The following is a 27,215-nucleotide window of genomic DNA, read 5'->3' on the forward strand; positions in this document are numbered from 1 at the left end:
CGGCAATGGGTAGGAATTGCGTACGGTAATCTTATTAATTTCACGAAAATCCAGACATGGACGTAAACCCCCGTCCTTTTTTTTAACAAAGAAAAATCCAACAACCACAGGTGACTTAGAAGGTCTAATGTGACCAGCAGCCAGGCTAGTTTGTATGTATTCCTCCAAGGCCTTTCTTTCAGGGATAGTCAGATTAATCAAGCGACTCTTGGGAAGAGTAGCTCCTGGAACAAACTCAATGGCGCAATCATAATCCCTATGAGGAGGTAAAACTTGCGACTCCTCCTCCGAAAAAAACCCTCCAAAAATCTTGAATAGGTACAGGTAATTCCCCTTTTTCCACAGCCGCAATGCGACCATTACTACATTTATCATAGCACTTCGGACTCCAAGACTTAATCACATTAGTAGACCAGTCCAGTAAAGAATTGTGCAGTTTTAACCAAGGCAATCCTAGAACAACCGGAGAGGGTAAATTATCTAAAACAACCAAGTCCAAAATTTCTTGGTGAATTCCATTGATAGTGAGGGGAAACGCTGCAACCTTGTAATACATTTCAAGGGAGGGTTATCAATTGCAATCACAGAAATAGGTGATGACAAAGGATTGGATTTCAATTTAAGGTTTTCCAAAACCCTTTATCAATCACATTAAGTGTTGAACCACAATCCACAAATACCTGAAATTCAATCAAATCTCCCTGCAAAGTAGTACTCCCAGAAAGAAATACTCCTGCAGAGCATAAAGAAGCTATACGGACGTAACTGACCATTTTTTTTTCTTTACTTAAACGAAGCTCACAATACTTAATCCAATGGTCGGCTTTACCACAATAAAGACACAATCCCTCGGCGAACCTCCGGTCTTTTTCTTGAGAGCGGAGTGACATCGCCCCAACCTCAATTGGTTCTCCGCCATCTGAGCAGATTTTCTGGGGACTAGGAACGGACATACAGGAGTCTTTACCTCATTCAGCCTGAACCTCAGCCTCCTGTCCACACAAACAGCTAATTGCATGGCATCCTGCAAAGCAGATCTTAACCCTTTGACTCAGACCAGCAAGAAATAAACATTTCAGTGCAGGATCATTCCATTTAACTTCTGAGGCCCATCTCCTGAAGTGTGTGCAATAATTTTCAACATCACCTGACCCCTGATTCAAACGCCTGAGTTCTGCCTCAGCAGATGAGATTCGATCAGGATCGTCATATAATAGCCCATAGCAGAAAAAAATTCTTCAACAGACCTTAAACACAGATCATTAGGTTGGAGAGAAAAGGCCCCCCCGCGTTCATTGTGCAAAAATGACATAATAAAACCAATGCGCTGTGATTCATTCCCAGAGGACCTTGGTCTCAAACGAAAATATAACAAACAAGCATTTTTAAAGGAAAAAAAATCTTGCTGTTTACCATAAAAAACATCAGGCAGTCAGGCAGAACACCTTGGGTTCGACAAAATGCACTCCAGAATAGAGATGAGCGTTGTTCGACTCGAACTGTTCGCCAATCTCAAATTCGAGCTGTTTTGGGCGGTGTTCGAGCCGTTCGGCGAACACGAACGATTTGAGAAAAATTCGGCTGTTCGAGGTTATGTTCGATAACTGTTCGTGCACCAAAATCATAACTGGATTTTTTCTCAATAATGATGAAAATTAATGTTAATACGCAGTTTGAGTGTACAGCGGGGTGGGGGGAGGGGCAGGGGATGGATCTCTGCAGGAATAATGAAGATCTCCATTTTTTTTCTCTTTCCCGCATTTACAGTGGGGAGGTGCAATCTGTCAGCCTATCAGCAGCGCACACACGGAGCGAAGTGCATGTGTCATTGGCAGTGTATGTCACATGTCCTTGCCCTATAAGACCAAGCCATTTTCCCCGTCGCCACCATTTTCTCACTGCTGCAGCTGCGTGTTAGACGGCACCGCTGTTGCTGTGTGCGCTATACCTTGTTAATTTCAAGCCAATTTTCGCACAAATCTACAGATAGCTTTGGAGTAGGGAATAGTTGTGATTGCAGTCCTTTTAAGGACTAGGTTACAGCATTTCCTACGACTTTTATCAGGCAGGTCTGTGCTCTAAAATAGATAGATTGTGGGAGTAAAGACTAATTGTAATTGAAGTCCTTTTCAGGACTAGGTTACATCAGTTCCTATCAGTTTTTGCCAGGCAGGTCTGTGCCAGTGCTGTGCAAGTTTTTTTCACAGCATTTGGCTGAATCTAGCAAAGCTAATCCTTTTTGGCCTATTGCAGAGTGTGTTAGTCAGTGGAGTAGCCTATCTGTGTTGCAAGATATACCACCTGTGTATAGAATACCAATTTTTTTACTGCACCTAGTGAAGTAAAATCTTTTCGGCATAGCATCATTCTATTAGTCCATCTATACTGAACTCCATAAGGTTGCAAATTGAATATAATTTTTTTCTGCATCTAGCTCTGAAAAGATATTTGGGCTTCTAGCAGTGTGTGGGACTTGTTCTATTAGTCCATCTATACTGACCTCCATCAGGTTGCAAACTGAATATAATTTTTTTCTGCATCTAGCTCTGAAAAAATATTTGGGCTTCTAGCAGTGTGTGGGACTTGTTCTATTAGTCCATCTATACTGACCTCCATCAGGTTGGAAACTGAATATAAATTTTTTCTGCATCTACCTCTGAAAAAATATTTGGGCTTCTAGCTGTGTGTGGGACTTGTTCTATTAGTCCATCTATACTGACCTCCATCAGGTTGCAAACTGAATATAATTTTTTTCTGCATCTAGCTCTGAAAAAATATTTGGCCTTCTAGCAGTGTGTGGGACTTTCTCTATTAGTCCATCTATACTGACCTCCATCAGGTTGCAAATTAAAAATAATTTTTATCTGCATCTAGCTCTGAAAAAATATTTGGCCTTCTAGCAGTGTGTGTGACTTTCTCTATTAGTCCATCTATACTGACCTCCATCAGGCTGCAAATTAAAAATAATTTTTATCTGCATCTACCTCTGAAAAAATATTTGGCCTTCTAGCTGTGTGTGGGACTTGTTCTATTAGTCCATCTATACTGACCTCCATCAGGTTGCAAACTGAATATAATTTTTTTCTGCATCTAGCTCTGAAAAAATATTTGGCCTTCTAGCAGTGTGTGGGACTTTCTCTATTAGTCCATGTATACTGACCTCCATCAGGTTGCAAATTAAAAATAATTTATATCTGCATCTAGCTCTGAAAAAATATTTGGCCTTCTAGCAGTGTGTGGGACCTTCTCTATTAGTCCATCTATACTGACCTCCATCAGGTTGCAAATTAAAAATAATTTTTTGTCTTCATCTAGCTCTGAAAAAATATTTGGCCTTCTAGCAGTGTGTGGGACTTTCTCTATAAGTCCATCTATACTGACCTCCATCAGGTTGCAAACTGAATATATATTTTTTTCTGCATCTACCTATGAAAAAATATTGGGCTTCTAGCTGTGTGTGGGACTTGTTCTATTAATCCATCTATACAGACCTCCATCAGGTTGCAAACTGAATATAATTTTTTTCTGCATCAACCTCTGAAAAAATATTTGGGCTTCTAGCTGTGTGTGGGACTTGTTCTATTAGTCCATCTATACTGACCTCCATCAGGGTTGCAAACTGAATATAATTTTTTTCTGCATCTAGCTCTGAAAAAATATTTGGCCTTCTAGCAGTGTGTGGGACTTTCTCTATTAGTCCATCTATACTGACCTCCATCAGGTTGCAAATTAAAAATAATTTTTTGTCTGCATCTAGCTCTGAAAAAATATTTGGCCTTCTAGCAGTGTGTGGGACTTTCTCTAATAGTCCATCTATACTGACCTCCATCAGGTTGCAAACTGAATATATTTTTTTTTCTGCATCTACCTCTGAAAAAATATTGGGCTTCTAGCTGTGTGTGGGACTTGTTCTATTAATCCATCTATACTGACCTCCATCAGGTTGCAAACTGAATATATTTTTTTTCTGCATCTACCTCTGAAAAAATATTGGGCTTCTAGCTGTGTGTGGGACTTGTTCTATTAATCCATCTATACAGACCTCCATCAGGTTGCAAACTGAATATAATTTTTTTCTGCATCTAGCTCTGAAAAAATATTTGGCCTTCTAGCAGTGTGTGGGACTTTCTCTGTTAGTCCATCTATACTGACCTCCATCAGGTTGCAAATTAAAAATAATTTATATCTGCATCTAGCTCTGAAAAAATATTTGGCCTTCTAGCAGTGTGTGGGACTTTCTCTATTAGTCCATCTATACTGACCTCCATCAGGTTGCAAATTGAATATAATTTTTTTACGCATCTAACCCAGCCAATAGTTTTGGCCTAATACCACAGTTTGGCCACTCAGCTCTGCTCGGTTCCCATCCATTGTTTTTTTGTGCAAACAACTCCAGAGTTGTGAATTAGTTAACCACCAAAATGAGTGGAAAAAGGCCTGCTGCTGGTGGAAAGGGGAATAGGCGTGTTGGGAAGGGGAAAAAAGGTTGTGTCCGTGGGGTAGGTGTTAAAGCAACAGTAACATCTGCAGAAGAAAGACCATCTTCCAGCCAAACTAAAATGTCTACTTCTTTTAGCGGACAATATGATAAGATCCCTTTCTTACGGCCACGCCAATCGCTACAAATTCCAGATGAGGCACAAAAACAGGAGGTGCTTCAACGGATATCAAGTGCTACTTTAAGTGGGCTCTCCTCCACATCAACTTCAACATCACAAATACTCCAGTCCTCAAAGGTGTCACCCCAATCGCACTTGCTTCCTCACAGCTCCCAAATCTCCAGCTGCCCGTCTGAGTATGAGGTAGAACAGATGGTTGAGTCTGCTGAGCTGTTTACTCATACTATAGCCTGGGAATCAGAGGTCGACTCCAGCGCTTCTGTGAATCCAGACGAGGAAAGATCTGCACTGATGCCCAGAATCTTTATGAGTCGGATCCAGGACCAGACGCAGAAGGTTCTGACCATAATGTAGACCCTCATTCCCAAACTGTAACTCCTGTTGGTGGAGACAATGAGGAAGATGATGATGAGACTCAAATACCTGATTGGAGCGACAACTTTAGTTTTTTGTCAGGGCAGGAACAGGTTGGCTCTGAGGACGACGGGTGTGATAACGCACAGGGTGATGATGATGAGGTTGGAGATCCCACTTACTGTCAACCCACAGTCAGCCAAGAGATGAGGTCAGCAGAGGAGGTGGAGGAAGATGCTAGTGACGACGAGGTCAGGTTGCGCCTTCCTGGACAGAGACGTAGTACTGGAAGCATGTCAACAACTGCATCCTCAAACACAGCTCTGCCTCTCACCACAAGTTGTGGTGGCTCTTCAGGTCGCATGGGTGCTAAGCTTTGCATAGCCTGGGCATTTTTTCAGATCGATAAAGATGACCCAACTCGTGTTATCTGTAACATTTGTCAGCAAAAGCTAAGTAGAGGCCAAAAAATACATAGTTTGAGTACTTCATGCATGAACCGGCACATGGACATGAAGCATAAGTTGCAGTGGGAAGCTCAGTGTGCTACAATGCGGCCTAGCCGGCCGGGCCAACCACCGTCTGCCATATCTTGTGCATCCGCGGCCTCTTCATCCTCTGTGACTGGGGGGACAGCAGTCACACCTGTTTTGGGGCGCAGACCTGCCACCTCTTTACCCGCAACAGCCAGCGTGATTGGCAGGTCATCATTTTCTGTGGAGGTGGTAACACCAGTTGGTGTTGAGCGCTGTCCGACATCGATAGCACCACCTTTGGATCAAGGCAACCTAACATGTCCGCCTGCATCTTCCTCACAGACCGGCAGTTTGCCGGGGACACCCTTATCAACCCCGTCTAAGCACAATAGCCAGCCCTCGGTCCCTCAGATGTGGGCAAGTAAAAGACCATTTCCTCCTAGCCATGAGAAAGCTAAGAGGTTGAATTTCACCATCTGTAAGCTCTTGGCTACAGAAATGCTGCCTTTCCGCCTGGTGGACACAGAGGATTTTTGAGACCTTATGTCTGTCGCAGTGCCCCAGTACCAGATGCCCAGTCGGCACTACTTCTCAAAGAAAGGTGTGCCTGCGCTCCACCAGCATGTCGCACACAACATCACCGCTTCTTTGAGAAACTCTGTGTGTGACAGGGTGCATTTCACCACAGACACTTGGACGAGTAGGCATGGACAGGGGCGTTACATGTCGCTGACTGGGCACTGGGTAACTATGGTGACAGCAGGACAAGGGGCTGCTGTCCAAGTCTTGCCGTCCCCACGAGTTGTGCGTCAATCCTCTTTATGTCAAAGTTCCTCCACTGCTTCTGCCTCCTCAACCTCCTCTCGGTCTTCCACCTGCACCCAAAGCCTGTCTGGTCATGCCACAAGCTTTCTAACTGCGCAGAAGGGATCCTGCACACCTCCTTACTATGCTGGCAGTAGGGCTCAACGTCATCAGGCGGTTTTTACTTTGAAATGTCTGGGAAATGTGAGTCACACAGCTGAGGAGTTATGGTCAGCTCTGGAAAACCAATTTCATGAATGGTTGTCTCCACTGGACCTGAAACCAGGGAAGGCCGTGTGCGACAATGCTGCAAACCTGGGTGCGGCCCTTCGTCGGGGCAATGTCACACACGTGCCTTGTATGGCTCACGTGTTGAACCAGGTTGTCCAGCAATTTTTAGCCCACTATCCCAGACTAGATGGCCTTCTGCAGAGGGCACGGTCGCTGTGTGCTCACTTCCGCCGTTCGCATCCCGCAGCTCAGCGACTTAAATCTCTACAGAAGTCGTTGGGCCTGCCACTTCACCAGCTAAAATGCGATGTGCCTACCCGGTGGAATTCAACTCTGCACATGTTGCAGCGACTGTGGCAGCACCGACAAGCCCTGGTGCAATACGTTCTGACGTATAGCCTGGGACAACGAGATCCAGAGGTGGGGCAAATCACGCTGGAGGAGTGGTCTCAGATCAGGGACCTATGCACCCTTCTGCACAGTTTTGAAATGGCGACGAAGATGTTTAGTGCTGACGATGCCATTATCAGCATGACTATTCCGGTGATTTACATGCTGGAGCACATGTTAAACAGAATTCGGAGTCAGGTGGTGGCACAAGAGGGGGTGGAGGAAGTAGAGGAGGAGGAGTTGTATGCGGAAGGGCTAACATCTGCAAGGTCCAGACGGTCGGCAGCACCAAGGCGGCAGGCATGTGAGGGTGGGGGAGATGGTTTTACCAGAGCGCATGGTAGCAGCCAAACTAGTGAGGAAGGTGCAGGAGCCCAGGAAGAAGTGGAGGACGAACTGATGGAAGACTCATCAGATGAGGGAGACCTTGATCACATTTCTGTTGTGCGAGGTTGGGTGGAGAGGACAGATGAAGGAAGCATGATTGTTACCTCGCCACCAACACAACAGGGACTTGGTGCTCCTGGATGCGCAACACACATGAGTGCCTTCTTGCTGCACTACCTGCAACATGACCCTCGAATTGTGAGAATTAGAAATAATCCTGACTACTGGGTTGCCACACTGTTAGATCCCCGGTACAAAAGTAAATTTGCGGAAATTATTCCTGCCATAGAAAGGGATGCACGCATGCAGGAGTATCAGCAGAGACTGTTGCAGAATCTTACATGTGCTTTTCCACAAAACACCAGTGGTGCACGTAGTGAATCTCACAGTTCCAACTTGCCAACCGTGGGACCGTCAAGTGTTCAGCACTCAAACCGTAACAGAACCACAGTATCTGCTGGTAACATCAATTTTGCGGAATCATTTCACCACTTTTTTAGCCCATCCTTTGCAAGGCCACAGGAGACAAGAAGTCTGACACATAGTCAATGCCTAGAGACGATGGTACAGGAGTATCTCCAAGTAAACATTGAAGCCATGACTGTGTCACTGGACCCTTGCTCTTTTTGGGCTTCCAATCTGGATAAATGGCTGGAGCTAGCCACTTACGCCTTGGAGATCTTGTCATGCCCCGCAGCCAGCGTTCTGTCTGAACGTGTGTTCAGCGCTGCTGGTGGTGTGCTGACAGATAAGCGCACGCGGCTCTCCACTGATAATGTAGACAGACTCACGTTCATAAAGATGAACAAATAATGGATCGGAAACGACTTTTCTACCCCTGTGTCATCCTGGGGAGAGTAAAAGATTGATGATTGGTTAAAATCACCCTACCAACTGTTTTAAGCTTTCAAATTACTAATCATGTTTATCTGTATCTTGGCAGGAAAATAATTTGGGCTTTGTAGCAGTGTGCAGCACTGATTCTATTAGGAAATCTATAATAAGCTCCACCAGATTTAAAATTACTAATCATGTTTATCTGTATCTTGACTGGAAAATAATTTGGGCTTTGTAGCAGTGTGCAGCACTGATCCTATTAGGCCATCTATACTAAGCTCCACCAGATTTAAAATTAATAATAATTTTTAGCTGCATCTAGCCCGGAAAATAATTTTGGGGCTCCGAGATGCGCAAGACACATAAGTGCCTTCTTGCTGCACTACCTGCAACATGACCCTCATATTGTCAGAATTCGAAGTAATCATGACTACTCGGTTGCCACACTCTTAGATTCCCCAAACTTTTCGATCAACCTTTTCATTTTAATAAAGACCAAAAAAATGGTCATTTTTGAAATTATAAGCATTAGCAGATTATTAGAAACTGAAATCAAACACTTTTCAACTCAAAACTTTATTCTAGGTGATGTTACATTTTCACATAGGACCCCTTGTTCGAAAGGAGCTTCTGAACTCTCTCGTCCATTGAATTTGTCAGGTTTTGGATGGTTTCTGCTTCAATTGTTTTGCATGAGGACAGAATACCCTCCCAGAGCTGTTGCTTAGATGTGAACTGCCTCCCGCCATCATAGACACTCCTTTTGATGATGCTCCAGAGGTTCTGAATGGGGTAGAGGTCAGGGGAGCATGGGGGTCACACCATAAGTTTGTCCCCTTTTATGCCCATATCAGCCAGAGATGCAGATGTTTTATGTGCAGCATGAGATGGTGCATTATCATGCAAAAAAATGATCTTGCTGTGAAATACACGGTTCTTCTTCTTGAACCATGGCAGGAAGTGCTGTTTGAGAAAATCCACATACATTATGGAGTTCATCTTTAGCGCCTTCAGGGATCCTAAAGGGGCCGACAATCTCTCTCCCCATGATTCCAGGCAAAAACATTACTCCACCTCCTCCTTGTTGGCGCTGTAGCCATGTTTGCGTGGGGTGTCCATCAACCAGCCATCCTCCACTCCATCCATCTGGACCATCGAGCGCTGCACGGCACTCATCCGTGAACAAAACAGTTTTGAAATCAGTCTTAATGTAATGTTTGGCCCACTGGAGCCGTTTCTGCTTGTGTGAAGTGGATAGAGGAGGTCGACAGGATGGCGTATGCACAGCTGCAAACCTCTGAAGGACCCTGCATCTTGTTGTTCGGGGGACGTTGGAGGCACCAGCAGCTTCAAAAACTTGTCTGGTGCTATGACAAGGCTTTTTTGCCGCTGCTCTTTTAACCTGACGTAATTGCCTGTAGGAAAGAGTCCTCAATTTGCCCTTATCAGCACGCACACGTGTGTACTGTGAATCAGCTACATACTTCTTGGTTGCCAAGACACTTCATCCTGATCATGGCACAATGTTGATTGTAGTCATGCCTTGACCTAAACACTCCACAATTTGTTGCTTCTCAGCAGCCGACACATCCTTTTTCTTTCCCATTTTGGCAGAAAATGTAGGCTGCTTAATAATGTGAGACAGCCTTCTTAAGTAGTCTTGCCTTTCATTGGACACACCTTCCAAACTGATTAGCACAGGTGTCTGCAATTGCTTACAGTGATATAAAGAGCTCTGACACACATCACCATCAATGAGTTTAACTGACAAACAAAAAGATTCTTCCCTTATCACTCCTAAACACTTTTTGCATAATAATTTGGAACACAGTGTACATGTGCTTTTCCACAAAACACCAGTGGTTCACGTAGTGAATCTTACAGTTCTAACTTGCCAACCGTGGTCTGTATGGAGTTGTTCAATAATGGGCCCAAAATTAAGATAACATAGATGGGAGAGGTCTCTATGAATAGGAATTCCTAAGTATTTGATACCCTGTGAGGGCCAGGCAAAGGGAAAGTTGGACTGGATGGAATCCTATATGGATTTGGGGAGGGAGACATCGAGGGCCTCAGACTTCGCTGCATTGATTTTAAAATTTGACCATGTAACAAAGTGATCTATTTCAGCCATAACAGCATGGATGGATATATGTGATTGAGTGATATATACTAGGACATCATCAGCAAATAGAGAGCACTTGTACTCGGTGCCTCCCACCTCAAGCCACCTAATATTGGGGTTATGGCGAATTGATGAGAGCAGGTGCTCCGTCACTAGGATGTATAAGAGAGGGAACAGAGGACATCCCTGCCTTGTCCCATTGGTGATTGTGAAAGGTGATGAAAATGTTCTGATGCACCCCCTGGTCCTTGGGACACCCGGAGCCGGACCCTTACTATTCCTAAAAGGCCTGCAGTCGGCCCTCGCTATTGTTAGATAGCCATCAAACGGCTATGCTTTGCTGTTCCCATTATTAATGAGTGGGTCTCCTATACTGTTATTGCGTATGCAGTGACTGCAAGTGTTATGATCTGCAACATGAACTAAGGAAAGATAGGGGAAAGCTGTGCCTACAGTAAGACTAAGCTGAATCCCTATGATATACCGGGCTTCCTGTTCCTAGCGGACAGACCCGCCTTAGTCCTCGGCTAGTCTGAACGAAGACCTATAGCATAAAGGGAGGGGTCCCTAAAAGAACTAAGGACTGGGACAAAAAATGGGACACCTCCTAAACAGAGAAGTAGTTGCAGAACACCAAAAGACAAACTGACAAAAAGGTACTAGAGGTTCCAGAAGGACCAAGCGAACTGACAGAGAAAGGCACAGAAGCACCTGGCTAGAGAAACAGTCAAACACTGAAGTCCAGCACAGCCTAAAGGGCGGAGCTGGAATATAAAGGCAGATGGTCACGTGACCGCAAAACACAAGATGGAAAAAACAAACAGGAGGGTTCTAACAGTACCCCCTCTTTTATGAGGATCCTCCAGGCCCAGGCCTATTTGGAAACCTCTAGTGGAAAGCTTTAACAAGCCTAGGAGCAGAGACATCATCTGTCCTTACCCAGGAGTTGTCTTCGGGACCGAAACCCTTCCAGGAGACAAGATACTGTAATCTCCCTCTATGCCATCTAGAATTCAAGATACGAGAAATTTCATATTCGCTGTCTTCCACCACAGGAGGAACTGTGACAGTGGAGTCCCTATCAGATACATCAGCCTTTTTCAGCAAGTAAACATGAAACACAGGATTAATCTTCCAGGAAGTAGGGACATCCAACCTAACAGCAGACGGGTTAACAACCTGAAGCACTTTAAATGGACCCACAAACTTAGGACCCAGTTTTTTAGAGGGAATCCTCAACCGCAGGTTCTGCAAGGACAACAAAACCATGTCACCAACAGTAAACAAAACCTCCTTACGTTTCCTGTCAAAATACTTCTTGGACTTCTTGTAGCCTCTTGAAGGTTGCAACGTACATTACTCCAAACTCTCTCCAAATCACTGGAAAAATTCTCCTCCGCCGACCCCAATTTGGAGAACAAACCAAAAGATGGATGTCTCCCAGTACAACAAAAAAAAGGAGAGCACCCAGCAGAGGAGGATGTATGATTGTTAAGAGCAATTTCTGTGAGAGGCAGAAACTCAGACCACACCTATTGATTGTCCGCCACAAAGCAACGCAAAAACTGTTCAACATCCTGGTTCTTTCTTTCAGTCTGTCCATTATACTCAGGATGATAACCAGATGAAAATGACAAATGGACTCCCAACCTGTCACAAAAAGCACGCCAAAAGCGAGCCACAAACTGAGGTCCTCTATAAGAAACAATATCCGTGGGAATGCCATGGAGCTTGAAAATCTCCTTAACAAATGCCTTAGCGAGTGTCTTGGCACATGGCAACATAATGAATGGAACCAAATGACACATCTTACTAAAACGGTCCACGACCACCAAGATGACAGTAAAACCCACGGACACAGGAAGATCAGTAATAAAATCCATTGTGAGATGCGTCCAAGGCGCACTAGGAACCTCCAGAGGGCAAAGCAACCCCGCAGCAGGATTATGTGAAGCCTTTGACCTAGCACACACAGTACATTGACGCACCCACTTGATGACTTCCTTCTGCCATTCAGGCCACCAAAAACTGCGACTGATAAGTCTCTTTTTCTCTGAAATTCCTGGATGACCTGCCAACCGAGACTCATGACTCTCCACAAACAAATCTCTCCTAAAGGCTCTAGGCACAAACAACCTCCCAAGGGGAGTGTTAGATGGAGCATCATCTTGAGCTTTCAGAATCCCATTCTTCAACACGGAGTCCAATGCCGCCACCACAACTCCTTTCTGTAAAATGCTCTCCTCCTCCTCGGCACTGACCGTAGGAGAGAAGCTGTGAGATAAAGCATTGGCTTTAACATTCTTAGTACCAGGGATATAGGTAACAGAAAAATGAAACCGAGAAAAAAAAGTGCCCACCTAGCTTGGCGGGCATTCAAGCGCTTGGCAACATCCAGATAGATCAAATTGTTATGATCTGTGAAAACCTGAATAGGAAATCTAGCGCCTTCCAAAAAATGACGCCAATGTTCAAACGCAAGTTTAATAGCCAGCAACTCCCGATTTCCAACATCATAATTCAGTTCGGTTTCCGAAATTTTTTTCGAAAAGAAGGCACAAGGATGTACTCCACCCTTGTTCTCCTGGGACAAAACTGCTCCGACCCCCACCGATGAAGCATCGACCTCGACCAAAAAAGGCTTGGTCTCATCAGGCTGCATAAGGATAGGGGCAGAACTGAACCTCTCTTTGAGATACTCAAATGCTTCAATGGCCTCAGTAGTCCACTGGGCCGTATTCGCACCTTTCCTGGTGAGATCGGTTAGAGGTTTAACAATTACAGAAAAATTCTTAATGAATTTCCTGTAATAATTGGCAAACCCCAAAAATCTCTGTATAGATTTCAAACCAATATGCCTAGGCCATTCCTGCACAGCCTGAACCTTCACAGGGTCCATCTCAAAGCCCTCGCTGGAGACAATGTAGCCCAAAAAACTAATTTTCTGCACAGCGAACTCATATTTCTCCAGCTTAGCAAAGAGTGAATTATCAGTCAATAACTGCAAAACTTCAAGTACATTCTGCCAATGGGAGTCTAGATCTGGTGAATAAATCAAAATGTCATCCAAATACACAACCACATTCTTACCAATCAAAGGTATCAGGATGTCATTAATAAAGGGCAGAAAAAATGCAGGTGCATTGGTAAGACCAAAAGGCATCACCAGATTCTCAAAATGACCTACCGGAGTGTTAAAAGCAGTTTTCCATTCATCACCCTCCTTCACTCGTAACAAATTGTATGCCCCCCGGAGATCAATTTTAGAGAACCACAGAAAAATCCAACAACCACAGGTGACTTAGAAGGTCTAATGTGACCAGCAGCCAGGCTAGTTTGTATGTATTCCTCCAAGGCCTTTCTTTCAGGGATAGTCAGATTAATCAAGCGACTCTTGGGAAGAGTAGCTCCTGGAACAAACTCAATGGCGCAATCATAATCCCTATGAGGAGGTAAAACTTGCGACTCCTCCTCCGAAAAAAACCCTCCAAAAATCTTGAATAGGTACAGGTAATTCCCCTTTTTCCACAGCCGCAATGCGACCATTACTACATTTATCATAGCACTTCGGACTCCAAGACTTAATCACATTAGTAGACCAGTCCAGTAAAGAATTGTGCAGTTTTAACCAAGGCAATCCTAGAACAACCGGAGAGGGTAAATTATCTAAAACAACCAAGTCCAAAATTTCTTGGTGAATTCCATTGATAGTGAGGGGAAACGCTGCAACCTTGTAATACATTTCAAGGGAGGGTTATCAATTGCAATCACAGAAATAGGTGATGACAAAGGATTGGATTTCAATTTAAGGTTTTCCAAAACCCTTTATCAATCACATTAAGTGTTGAACCACAATCCACAAATACCTGAAATTCAATCAAATCTCCCTGCAAAGTAGTACTCCCAGAAAGAAATACTCCTGCAGAGCATAAAGAAGCTATACGGACGTAACTGACCATTTTTTTTTCTTTACTTAAACGAAGCTCACAATACTTAATCCAATGGTCGGCTTTACCACAATAAAGACACAATCCCTCGGCGAACCTCCGGTCTTTTTCTTGAGAGCGGAGTGACATCGCCCCAACCTCAATTGGTTCTCCGCCATCTGAGCAGATTTTCTGGGGACTAGGAACGGACATACAGGAGTCTTTACCTCATTCAGCCTGAACCTCAGCCTCCTGTCCACACAAACAGCTAATTGCATGGCATCCTGCAAAGCAGATCTTAACCCTTTGACTCAGACCAGCAAGAAATAAACATTTCAGTGCAGGATCATTCCATTTAACTTCTGAGGCCCATCTCCTGAAGTGTGTGCAATAATTTTCAACATCACCTGACCCCTGATTCAAACGCCTGAGTTCTGCCTCAGCAGATGAGATTCGATCAGGATCGTCATATAATAGCCCATAGCAGAAAAAAATTCTTCAACAGACCTTAAACACAGATCATTAGGTTGGAGAGAAAAGGCCCCCCCGCGTTCATTGTGCAAAAATGACATAATAAAACCAATGCGCTGTGATTCATTCCCAGAGGACCTTGGTCTCAAACGAAAATATAACAAACAAGCATTTTTAAAGGAAAAAAAATCTTGCTGTTTACCATAAAAAACATCAGGCAGTCAGGCAGAACACCTTGGGTTCGACAAAATGCACTCCAGAATAGAGATGAGCGTTGTTCGACTCGAACTGTTCGCCAATCTCAAATTCGAGCTGTTTTGGGCGGTGTTCGAGCCGTTCGGCGAACACGAACGATTTGAGAAAAATTCGGCTGTTCGAGGTTATGTTCGATAACTGTTCGTGCACCAAAATCATAACTGGATTTTTTCTCAATAATGATGAAAATTAATGTTAATACGCAGTTTGAGTGTACAGCGGGGTGGGGGGAGGGGCAGGGGATGGATCTCTGCAGGAATAATGAAGATCTCCATTTTTTTTTCTCTTTCCCGCATTTACAGTGGGGAGGTGCAATCTGTCAGCCTATCAGCAGCGCACACACGGAGCGAAGTGCATGTGTCATTGGCAGTGTATGTCACATGTCCTTGCCCTATAAGACCAAGCCATTTTCCCCGTCGCCACCATTTTCTCACTGCTGCAGCTGCGTGTTAGACGGCACCGCTGTTGCTGTGTGCGCTATACCTTGTTAATTTCAAGCCAATTTTCGCACAAATCTACAGATAGCTTTGGAGTAGGGAATAGTTGTGATTGCAGTCCTTTTAAGGACTAGGTTACAGCATTTCCTACGACTTTTATCAGGCAGGTCTGTGCTCTAAAATAGATAGATTGTGGGAGTAAAGACTAATTGTAATTGAAGTCCTTTTCAGGACTAGGTTACATCAGTTCCTATCAGTTTTTGCCAGGCAGGTCTGTGCCAGTGCTGTGCAAGTTTTTTTCACAGCATTTGGCTGAATCTAGCAAAGCTAATCCTTTTTGGCCTATTGCAGAGTGTGTTAGTCAGTGGAGTAGCCTATCTGTGTTGCAAGATATACCACCTGTGTATAGAATACCAATTTTTTTACTGCACCTAGTGAAGTAAAATCTTTTCGGCATAGCATCATTCTATTAGTCCATCTATACTGAACTCCATAAGGTTGCAAATTGAATATAATTTTTTTCTGCATCTAGCTCTGAAAAGATATTTGGGCTTCTAGCAGTGTGTGGGACTTGTTCTATTAGTCCATCTATACTGACCTCCATCAGGTTGCAAACTGAATATAATTTTTTTCTGCATCTAGCTCTGAAAAAATATTTGGGCTTCTAGCAGTGTGTGGGACTTGTTCTATTAGTCCATCTATACTGACCTCCATCAGGTTGGAAACTGAATATAAATTTTTTCTGCATCTACCTCTGAAAAAATATTTGGGCTTCTAGCTGTGTGTGGGACTTGTTCTATTAGTCCATCTATACTGACCTCCATCAGGTTGCAAACTGAATATAATTTTTTGTCTTCATCTAGCTCTGAAAAAATATTTGGCCTTCTAGCAGTGTGTGGGACTTTCTCTATTAGTCCATCTATACTGACCTCCATCAGGTTGCAAATTAAAAATAATTTTTATCTGCATCTAGCTCTGAAAAAATATTTGGCCTTCTAGCAGTGTGTGTGACTTTCTCTATTAGTCCATCTATACTGACCTCCATCAGGCTGCAAATTAAAAATAATTTTTATCTGCATCTACCTCTGAAAAAATATTTGGCCTTCTAGCTGTGTGTGGGACTTGTTCTATTAGTCCATCTATACTGACCTCCATCAGGTTGCAAACTGAATATAATTTTTTTCTGCATCTAGCTCTGAAAAAATATTTGGCCTTCTAGCAGTGTGTGGGACTTTCTCTATTAGTCCATGTATACTGACCTCCATCAGGTTGCAAATTAAAAATAATTTATATCTGCATCTAGCTCTGAAAAAATATTTGGCCTTCTAGCAGTGTGTGGGACCTTCTCTATTAGTCCATCTATACTGACCTCCATCAGGTTGCAAATTAAAAATAATTTTTTGTCTTCATCTAGCTCTGAAAAAATATTTGGCCTTCTAGCAGTGTGTGGGAGTTTCTCTATAAGTCCATCTATACTGACCTCCATCAGGTTGCAAACTGAATATATATTTTTTTCTGCATCTACCTATGAAAAAATATTGGGCTTCTAGCTGTGTGTGGTACTTGTTCTATTAATCCATCTATACAGACCTCCATCAGGTTGCAAACTGAATATAATTTTTTTCTGCATCTACCTCTGAAAAAATATTTGGGCTTCTAGCTGTGTGTGGGACTTGTTCTATTAGTCCATCTATACTGACCTCCATCAGGGTTGCAAACTGAATATAATTTTTTTCTGCATCTAGCTCTGAAAAAATATTTGGCCTTCTAGCAGTGTGTGGGACTTTCTCTATTAGTCCATCTATACTGACCTCCATCAGGTTGCAAATTAAAAATAATTTTTTGTCTGCATCTAGCTCTGAAAAAATATTTGGCCTTCTAGCAGTGTGTGGGACTTTCTCTAATAGTCCATCTATACTGACCTCCATCAGGTTGCAAACTGAATATATTTTTTTTTCTGCATCTACCTCTGAAAAAATATTGGGCTTCTAGCTGTGTGTGGGACTTGTTCTATTAATCCATCTATACTGACCTCCATCAGGTTGCAAACTGAATATATTTTTTTTCTGCATCTACCTCTGAAAAAATATTGGGCTTCTAGCTGTGTGTGGGACTTGTTCTATTAATCCATCTATACAGACCTCCATCAGGTTGCAAACTGAATATAATTTTTTTCTGCATCTAGCTCTGAAAAAATATTTGGCCTTCTAGCAGTGTGTGGGACTTTCTCTGTTAGTCCATCTATACTGACCTCCATCAGGTTGCAAATTAAAAATAATTTATATCTGCATCTAGCTCTGAAAAAATATTTGGCCTTCTAGCAGTGTGTGGGACTTTCTCTATTAGTCCATCTATACTGACCTCCATCAGGTTGCAAATTGAATATAATTTTTTTACGCATCTAACCCAGCCAATAGTTTTGGCCTAATACCACAGTTTGGCCACTCAGCTCTGCTCGGTTCCCATCCATTGTTTTTTTGTGCAAACAACTCCAGAGTTGTGAATTAGTTAACCACCAAAATGAGTGGAAAAAGGCCTGCTGCTGGTGGAAAGGGGAATAGGCGTGTTGGGAAGGGGAAAAAAGGTTGTGTCCGTGGGGTAGGTGTTAAAGCAACAGTAACATCTGCAGAAGAAAGACCATCTTCCAGCCAAACTAAAATGTCTACTTCTTTTAGCGGACAATATGATAAGATCCCTTTCTTACGGCCACGCCAATCGCTACAAATTCCAGATGAGGCACAAAAACAGGAGGTGCTTCAACGGATATCAAGTGCTACTTTAAGTGGGCTCTCCTCCACATCAACTTCAACATCACAAATACTCCAGTCCTCAAAGGTGTCACCCCAATCGCACTTGCTTCCTCACAGCTCCCAAATCTCCAGCTGCCCGTCTGAGTATGAGGTAGAACAGATGGTTGAGTCTGCTGAGCTGTTTACTCATGCTATAGCCTGGGAATCAGAGGTCGACTCCAGCGCTTCTGTGAATCCAGACGAGGAAAGATCTGCACTGATGCCCAGAATCTTTATGAGTCGGATCCAGGACCAGACGCAGAAGGTTCTGACCATAATGTAGACCCTCATTCCCAAACTGTAACTCCTGTTGGTGGAGACAATGAGGAAGATGATGATGAGACTCAAATACCTGATTGGAGCGACAACTTTAGTTTTTTGTCAGGGCAGGAACAGGTTGGCTCTGAGGACGACGGGTGTGATAACGCACAGGGTGATGATGATGAGGTTGGAGATCCCACTTACTGTCAACCCACAGTCAGCCAAGAGATGAGGTCAGCAGAGGAGGTGGAGGAAGATGCTAGTGACGACGAGGTCAGGTTGCGCCTTCCTGGACAGAGACGTAGTACTGGAAGCATGTCAACAACTGCATCCTCAAACACAGCTCTGCCTCTCACCACAAGTTGTGGTGGCTCTTCAGGTCGCATGGGTGCTAAGCTTTGCATAGCCTGGGCATTTTTTCAGATCGATAAAGATGACCCAACTCGTGTTATCTGTAACATTTGTCAGCAAAAGCTAAGTAGAGGCCAAAAAATACATAGTTTGAGTACTTCATGCATGAACCGGCACATGGACATGAAGCATAAGTTGCAGTGGGAAGCTCAGTGTGCTACAATGCGGCCTAGCCGGCCGGGCCAACCACCGTCTGCCATATCTTGTGCATCCGCGGCCTCTTCATCCTCTGTGACTGGGGGGACAGCAGTCACACCTGTTTTGGGGCGCAGACCTGCCACCTCTTTACCCGCAACAGCCAGCGTGATTGGCAGGTCATCATTTTCTGTGGAGGTGGTAACACCAGCTGGTGTTGAGCGCTGTCCGACATCGATAGCACCACCTTTGGATCAAGGCAACCTAACATGTCCGCCTGCATCTTCCTCACAGACCGGCAGTTTGCCGGGGACACCCTTATCAACCCCGTCTAAGCACAATAGCCAGCCCTCGGTCCCTCAGATGTGGACAAGTAAAAGACCATTTCCTCCTAGCCATGAGAAAGCTAAGAGGTTGAATTTCACCATCTGTAAGCTCTTGGCTACAGAAATGCTGCCTTTCCGCCTGGTGGACACAGAGGATTTTTGAGACCTTATGTCTGTCGCAGTGCCCCAGTACCAGATGCCCAGTCGGCACTACTTCTCAAAGAAAGGTGTGCCTGCGCTCCACCAGCATGTCGCACACAACATCACCGCTTCTTTGAGAAACTCTGTGTGTGACAGGGTGCATTTCACCACAGACACTTGGACGAGTAGGCATGGACAGGGGCGTTACATGTCGCTGACTGGGCACTGGGTAACTATGGTGACAGCAGGACAAGGGGCTGCTGTCCAAGTCTTGCCGTCCCCACGAGTTGTGCGTCAATCCTCTTTATGTCAAAGTTCCTCCACTGCTTCTGCCTCCTCAACCTCCTCTCGGTCTTCCACCTGCACCCAAAGCCTGTCTGGTCATGCCACAAGCTTTCTAACTGCGCAGAAGGGATCCTGCACACCTCCTTACTATGCTGGCAGTAGGGCTCAACGTCATCAGGCGGTTTTTACTTTGAAATGTCTGGGAAATGTGAGTCACACAGCTGAGGAGTTATGGTCAGCTCTGGAAAACCAATTTCATGAATGGTTGTCTCCACTGGACCTGAAACCAGGGAAGGCCGTGTGCGACAATGCTGCAAACCTGGGTGCGGCCCTTCGTCGGGGCAATGTCACACACGTGCCTTGTATGGCTCACGTGTTGAACCAGGTTGTCCAGCAATTTTTAGCCCACTATCCCAGACTAGATGGCCTTCTGCAGAGGGCACGGTCGCTGTGTGCTCACTTCCGCCGTTCGCATCCCGCAGCTCAGCGACTTAAATCTCTACAGAAGTCGTTGGGCCTGCCACTTCACCGGCTAAAATGCGATGTGCCTACCCGGTGGAATTCAACTCTGCACATGTTGCAGCGACTGTGGCAGCACCGACAAGCCCTGGTGCAATACGTTCTGACGTATAGCCTGGGACAACGAGATCCAGAGGTGGGGCAAATCACGCTGGAGGAGTGGTCTCAGATCAGGGACCTATGCACCCTTCTGCACAGTTTTGAAATGGCGACGAAGATGTTTAGTGCTGACGATGCCATTATCAGCATGACTATTCCGGTGATTTACATGCTGGAGCACATGTTAAACAGAATTCGGAGTCAGGTGGTGGCACAAGAGGGGGTGGAGGAAGTAGAGGAGGAGGAGTTGTATGCGGAAGGGCTAACATCTGCAAGGTCCAGACGGTCGGCAGCACCAAGGCGGCAGGCATGTGAGGGTGGGGGAGATGGTTTTACCAGAGCGCATGGTAGCAGCCAAACTAGTGAGGAAGGTGCAGGAGCCCAGGAAGAAGTGGAGGACGAACTGATGGAAGACTCATCAGATGAGGGAGACCTTGATCACATTTCTGTTGTGCGAGGTTGGGTGGAGAGGACAGATGAAGGAAGCATGATTGTTACCTCGCCACCAACACAACAGGGACTTGGTGCTCCTGGATGCGCAACACACATGAGTGCCTTCTTGCTGCACTACATGCAACATGACCCTCGAATTGTGAGAATTAGAAATAATCCTGACTACTGGGTTGCCACACTGTTAGATCCCCGGTACAAAAGTAAATTTGCGGAAATTATTCCTGCCATAGAAAGGGATGCACGCATGCAGGAGTATCAGCAGAGACTGTTGCAGAATCTTACATGTGCTTTTCCACAAAACACCAGTGGTGCACGTAGTGAATCTCACAGTTCCAATTTGCCAACCGTGGGACCGTCAAGTGTTCAGCACTCAAACCGTAACAGAACCACAGTATCTGCTGGTAACATCAATTTTGCGGAATCATTTCACCACTTTTTTAGCCCATCCTTTGCAAGGCCACAGGAGACAAGAAGTCTGACACATAGTCAATGCCTAGAGACGATGGTACAGGAGTATCTCCAAGTAAACATTGAAGCCATGACTGTGTCACTGGACCCTTGCTCTTTTTGGGCTTCCAATCTGGATAAATGGCTGGAGCTAGCCACTTACGCCTTGGAGATCTTGTCATGCCCCGCAGCCAGCGTTCTGTCTGAACGTGTGTTCAGCGCTGCTGGTGGTGTGCTGACAGATAAGCGCACGCGGCTCTCCACTGATAATGTAGACAGACTCACGTTCATAAAGATGAACAAATAATGGATCGGAAACGACTTTTCTACCCCTGTGTCATCCTGGGGAGAGTAAAAGATTGATGATTGGTTAAAATCACCCTACCAACCGTTTTAAGCTTTCAAATTACTAATCATGTTTATCTGTATCTTGGCAGGAAAATAATTTGGGCTTTGTAGCAGTGTGCAGCACTGATTCTATTAGGAAATCTATAATAAGCTCCACCAGATTTAAAATTACTAATCATGTTTATCTGTATCTTGACTGGAAAATAATTTGGGCTTTGTAGCAGTGTGCAGCACTGATCCTATTAGGCCATCTATACTAAGCTCCACCAGATTTAAAATTAATAATAATTTTTAGCTGCATCTAGCCCGGAAAATAATTTTGGGGCTCCGAGATGCGCAAGACACATAAGTGCCTTCTTGCTGCACTACCTGCAACATGACCCTCATATTGTCAGAATTCGAAGTAATCATGACTACTCGGTTGCCACACTCTTAGATTCCCCAAACTTTTCGATCAACCTTTTCATTTTAATAAAGACCAAAAAAATGGTCATTTTTGAAATTATAAGCATTAGCAGATTATTAGAAACTGAAATCAAACACTTTTCAACTCAAAACTTTATTCTAGGTGATGTTACATTTTCACATAGGACCCCTTGTTCGAAAGGAGCTTCTGAACTCTCTCGTCCATTGAATTTGTCAGGTTTTGGATGGTTTCTGCTTCAATTGTTTTGCATGAGGACAGAATACCCTCCCAGAGCTGTTGCTTAGATGTGAACTGCCTCCCGCCATCATAGACACTCCTTTTGATGATGCTCCAGAGGTTCTGAATGGGGTAGAGGTCAGGGGAGCATGGGGGTCACACCATAAGTTTGTCCCCTTTTATGCCCATATCAGCCAGAGATGCAGATGTTTTATGTGCAGCATGAGATGGTGCATTATCATGCAAAAAAATGATCTTGCTGTGAAATACACGGTTCTTCTTCTTGAACCATGGCAGGAAGTGCTGTTTGAGAAAATCCACATACATTATGGAGTTCATCTTTAGCGCCTTCAGGGATCCTAAAGGGGCCGACAATCTCTCTCCCCATGATTCCAGCCCAAAACATTACTCCACCTCCTCCTTGTTGGCGCTGTAGCCATGTTTGCGTGGGGTGTCCATCAACCAGCCATCCTCCACTCCATCCATCTGGACCATCGAGCGCTGCACGGCACTCATCCGTGAACAAAACAGTTTTGAAATCAGTCTTAATGTAATGTTTGGCCCACTGGAGCCGTTTCTGCTTGTGTGAAGTGGATAGAGGAGGTCGACAGGATGGCGTATGCACAGCTGCAAACCTCTGAAGGACCCTGCATCTTGTTGTTCGGGGGACGTTGGAGGCACCAGCAGCTTCAAAAACTTGTCTGGTGCTATGACAAGGCTTTTTTGCCGCTGCTCTTTTAACCTGACGTAATTGCCTGTAGGAAAGAGTCCTCAATTTGCCCTTATCAGCACGCACACGTGTGTACTGTGAATCAGCTACATACTTCTTGGTTGCCAAGACACTTCATCCTGATCATGGCACAATGTTGATTGTAGTCATGCCTTGACCTAAACACTCCACAATTTGTTGCTTCTCAGCAGCCGACACATCCTTTTTCTTTCCCATTTTGGCAGAAAATGTAGGCTGCTTAATAATGTGAGACAGCCTTCTTAAGTAGTCTTGCCTTTCATTGGACACACCTTCCAAACTGATTAGCACAGGTGTCTGCAATTGCTTACAGTGATATAAAGAGCTCTGACACACATCACCATCAATGAGTTTAACTGACAAACAAAAAGATTCTTCCCTTATCACTCCTAAACACTTTTTGCATAATAATTTGGAACACAGTGTACATGTGCTTTTCCACAAAACACCAGTGGTTCACGTAGTGAATCTTACAGTTCTAACTTGCCAACCGTGGTCTGTATGGAGTTGTTCAATAATGGGCCCAAAATTAAGATAACATAGATGGGAGAGGTCTCTATGAATAGGAATTCCTAAGTATTTGATACCCTGTGAGGGCCAGGCAAAGGGAAAGTTGGACTGGATGGAATCCTATATGGATTTGGGGAGGGAGACATCGAGGGCCTCAGACTTCGCTGCATTGATTTTAAAATTTGACCATGTAACAAAGTGATCTATTTCAGCCATAACAGCATGGATGGATATATGTGATTGAGTGATATATACTAGGACATCATCAGCAAATAGAGAGCACTTGTACTCGGTGCCTCCCACCTCAAGCCACCTAATATTGGGGTTATGGCGAATTGATGAGAGCAGGTGCTCCGTCACTAGGATGTATAAGAGAGGGAACAGAGGACATCCCTGCCTTGTCCCATTGGTGATTGTGAAAGGTGATGAAAATGTTCTGATGCACCCCCTGGTCCTTGGGACACCCGGAGCCGGACCCTTTTTGGTGGATGCTGGTGGTTGTAGTCTTCGTGGCGGCGACCCGGTACCGTGGCTCAGGGTGGTCAAACCAGTGGCGGAACTATTTATGTGGTTTTGATGTTTAAATGTCCGACTACGCCATCCGTGGATTGCGGTCAGAGTGAACCGCCGCTGCAGGGCAGACCGCTGAGGCTGGTGTTGTGGGTGCAGAAGAGCGTAGCATAACTCCCCACGGGAGGAGTATAGCCTCAGGGCAGTGTATGCGGAGGATGGGGGTGATGGTGCAGGGCAGCAGCAGTAACGACACGGAGTCAGTGATGCAGTCCAGGGCCTTTACTCACAGTTCTTATTATCCAGACCACGTCTGCAGGTAACGGCTGCCCACGTCGTACTGTGCTCACCAGGTGAGGGGCTCAGACAACTCCCAGATAACTTTTGAGCGCTTCACAGGACCCCCTTTGTGTGTCCTTTGTCTGGCCTTTCTTACCAACCCTTCTGTCCGGCTACCTCGGGCCTCCTCTTGGTAAACTTGGCGCCAGTTTCCCTGACCCTATGTGGTGCCTTCATAGCGGGTGTAGCGAGGGGCTGCGCCACATAAAATGTCACAGCCTCCGGTTTCTAGCTGAGGGTCGTTTCCTGCCTCCACTAGTTTCGGGGACCGGTCTCCCCCTTTGGCCTGACCCCTCCACGCAGGTGGATTCGGGCGTGCGGTGGCGACTCGCCCGTCCGCACCCCTGGGATCCCTTCATTCCTCGTTCCTGGAGCCTTCTCCGCTCCTCTTCCTTCCTTCTCCCTCTTCCAGGCCTGGGCCTCTGTTACTAGGCCCGCCTCCGGAGCAGAGCTCATGCAGAGCCCCTGCTCCCTGCCACTTCTGCTCAGACTTCTCTGCACTGAACTAAGATGGTGCCCACCTTTTATACTCCCTTCTCAATGCACCCAGGAACTGCTTCCTCCCTGCTCCTGCACTACAGGGTTCCCCTTCCTCAGTGTTCCCTCCCCCCACTCCAGCCAGGGACAGGGACTGTCGTGCCCATCTCAGAGGCATATTGGTCGCCCTGCCCCACGGCAATGTGGTGTAATGCATGCAGGTGTCGGGTCCTGATCCACACTCCATCCTTACCTGAGAGTGAGATATCACACCTCTGGGTGAGGTGCAATACCTCTGTAGCAACCAAGCCCTCAGGGTGCTACAGTTCCATTTATCTTCAGCCTAGGTGACGTATTGTGATACAGGGCCGTGATTTTGGCTATAAAAGGGTCCCCTAGACCCCTACCCCAAGCTTTTTAAGAGAATCATATATGGCGTGCCAGGAGACTCTATGGAATGCTTTCTCAGCATCCAACGAGAGTATCTAATTACAAATTTTTAACTGCATCTAGCCCAGGAAATACTTTGTGCCTAGTAGCAGTGTCTGCTAGTCAGCGGATTATCCCGGCTGTTAAGCAAGCTACACCACCTGTAGTTTGGACACTTAATTTTTTCAAAGGAAATGCTTCGGGACCACGGGATACTCAGTGAAGAGCATCAGGAGGCACCCCAAGGCATAGGGGCTGGGACTGGCAGTAGGATGCCTTGCGGTGGACAGCCGAGCTCGATCCTTATAAAAGCTTTTTAACTGCAGCAGCTTTAGTGGACGCTACTGGAGCTGGAATTACGCGGCTGCTGGCATGAGACTTGCCCTCCAATAGATCCTTGTAAATGGATTTAAAGTGGATTCATTCAAATTTGAGAGACAATTTAAATTAAAAAGCTTAGAGCTGCCTCCACCACAGGGGGGCTCGCTCGACCCACCAGCGGACAGGCACCAGTATTGGGAGAGGGGGGCTGGCCGTCAGGGTTCACCGCGGCTCTGGCACAAACCCGGCGACACGGAGGTGGCACGGGCAGGAGCGGACTGAACGTGTCGGCTTCTCACTTTTTGGATTTTAGAAGGGCATGACATGCCTATATCTGTGTCTCCCCCTCCTTTTACTCCTCCACCTCTTTTATTTTCGCATGACTATATGTACTTGTCACTTTTCCATGTGTTAGTTGTGTCTTCTGAGCAGTTTGTCAGCTTTTGGACACCTTTGAAGGTGTTTTCTATGTGTTTCTATGTGTTTTTGTTTGCCTGCCATTGGTTTTAACGGTGTTCGAAGGTGTTCGACGAACAGTTCGACGAACAGTTCGGCGAACACACGGGTGTTCGATGAACCGAACCGAACTCGAACACTACGGGGGTGGCTCAACACTACTCCAGAACAGTTACTCACGTGTTGCTGAAGCTCGGCCACCTCCAGAGACAATCCCTGCAGGCGTTGAGCCAAATCCTGGACGGAAACCATACTGATCCCCAAATTTCTTTCCTTTTAGTTTTTTGGGCTGGACTTACTGTTATGATCTGCAACATGAACTAAGGAAAGATAGGGGAAAGCTGTGCCTACAGTAAGACTAAGCTGAATCCTTACGATGAAGCGGGCTGCCTGTTCTTAGCGAACAGACCCGCCTTAGTCCTCGGCTAGTCTGAATGAAGACCTATAGCATAAAGGGAGGGGTCCCTAAAAGAACTAAGGACTGGGACAAAAAATGGGACACCTCCTAAACAGAGAAGTAGTTGCAGAACACAAAAAGACAAACTGACAAAAAGGTACTAGAGGTCCCAGAAGGACCAAGCGAACTGACAGAGAAAGGCACAGAAGCACCTGGCTAGAGAAACAGTCAAACACTGAAGTCCAGCACAGCCAAAAGGGCGGAGCTGGAATATAAAGGCAGATGGTCACGTGACTGCAAAACACAAGATGGAAAAAACAAACAGGAGGGTTCTAACAGCAAGGGCTGCCAAAAAATTCGGACGCAACCCAATACCCCTTTGAAGAGACATAGAGGAGGGTCTCAGTAAAAAAAAATGTTCCCATTATAAAGGAGCGGGTCTCCTATAGTGGTAATGGCCATGCTGTGACAGCAAGGGTTCCCAAAATTTGGGAAAAACCCCACTAACAATTTAAAGACACATAGAGCAGGGCCACAGTAATGAGTACGACATGTTCCCATTAGAAAGGAGAGGGTCTGCTATACAGTTATAGGGTATGCAGTGAGTCCAACGGCTGACAAAATTTTTGGAAAAACCCCACTAAGAATTTAAAGACACACGGAACAGGGCCACAGTAACGACAAATTCCCATTAGAAAGGAGAGAGTCTGCTATACAGTTATAGGGTATGCAGTGAGTCCAATGGCTGACCAAATTTAGGAAAAACCCCACTAAGAATTTAAAGACACATAGAGCAGGGCCACAGTAACGACAAATTCCCATTAGAAAGGAGAGGGTCTCCCATAGTGTTGGCCTATGC

The sequence above is a fragment of the Phyllobates terribilis genome, unplaced genomic scaffold, assembly GCF_046119375.1.
Source record: "Phyllobates terribilis strain yellow unplaced genomic scaffold, ASM4611937v1 Scaffold_1__5_contigs__length_1240528914, whole genome shotgun sequence".
In the NCBI taxonomy this organism is placed as follows: domain Eukaryota; kingdom Metazoa; phylum Chordata; class Amphibia; order Anura; family Dendrobatidae; genus Phyllobates; species Phyllobates terribilis.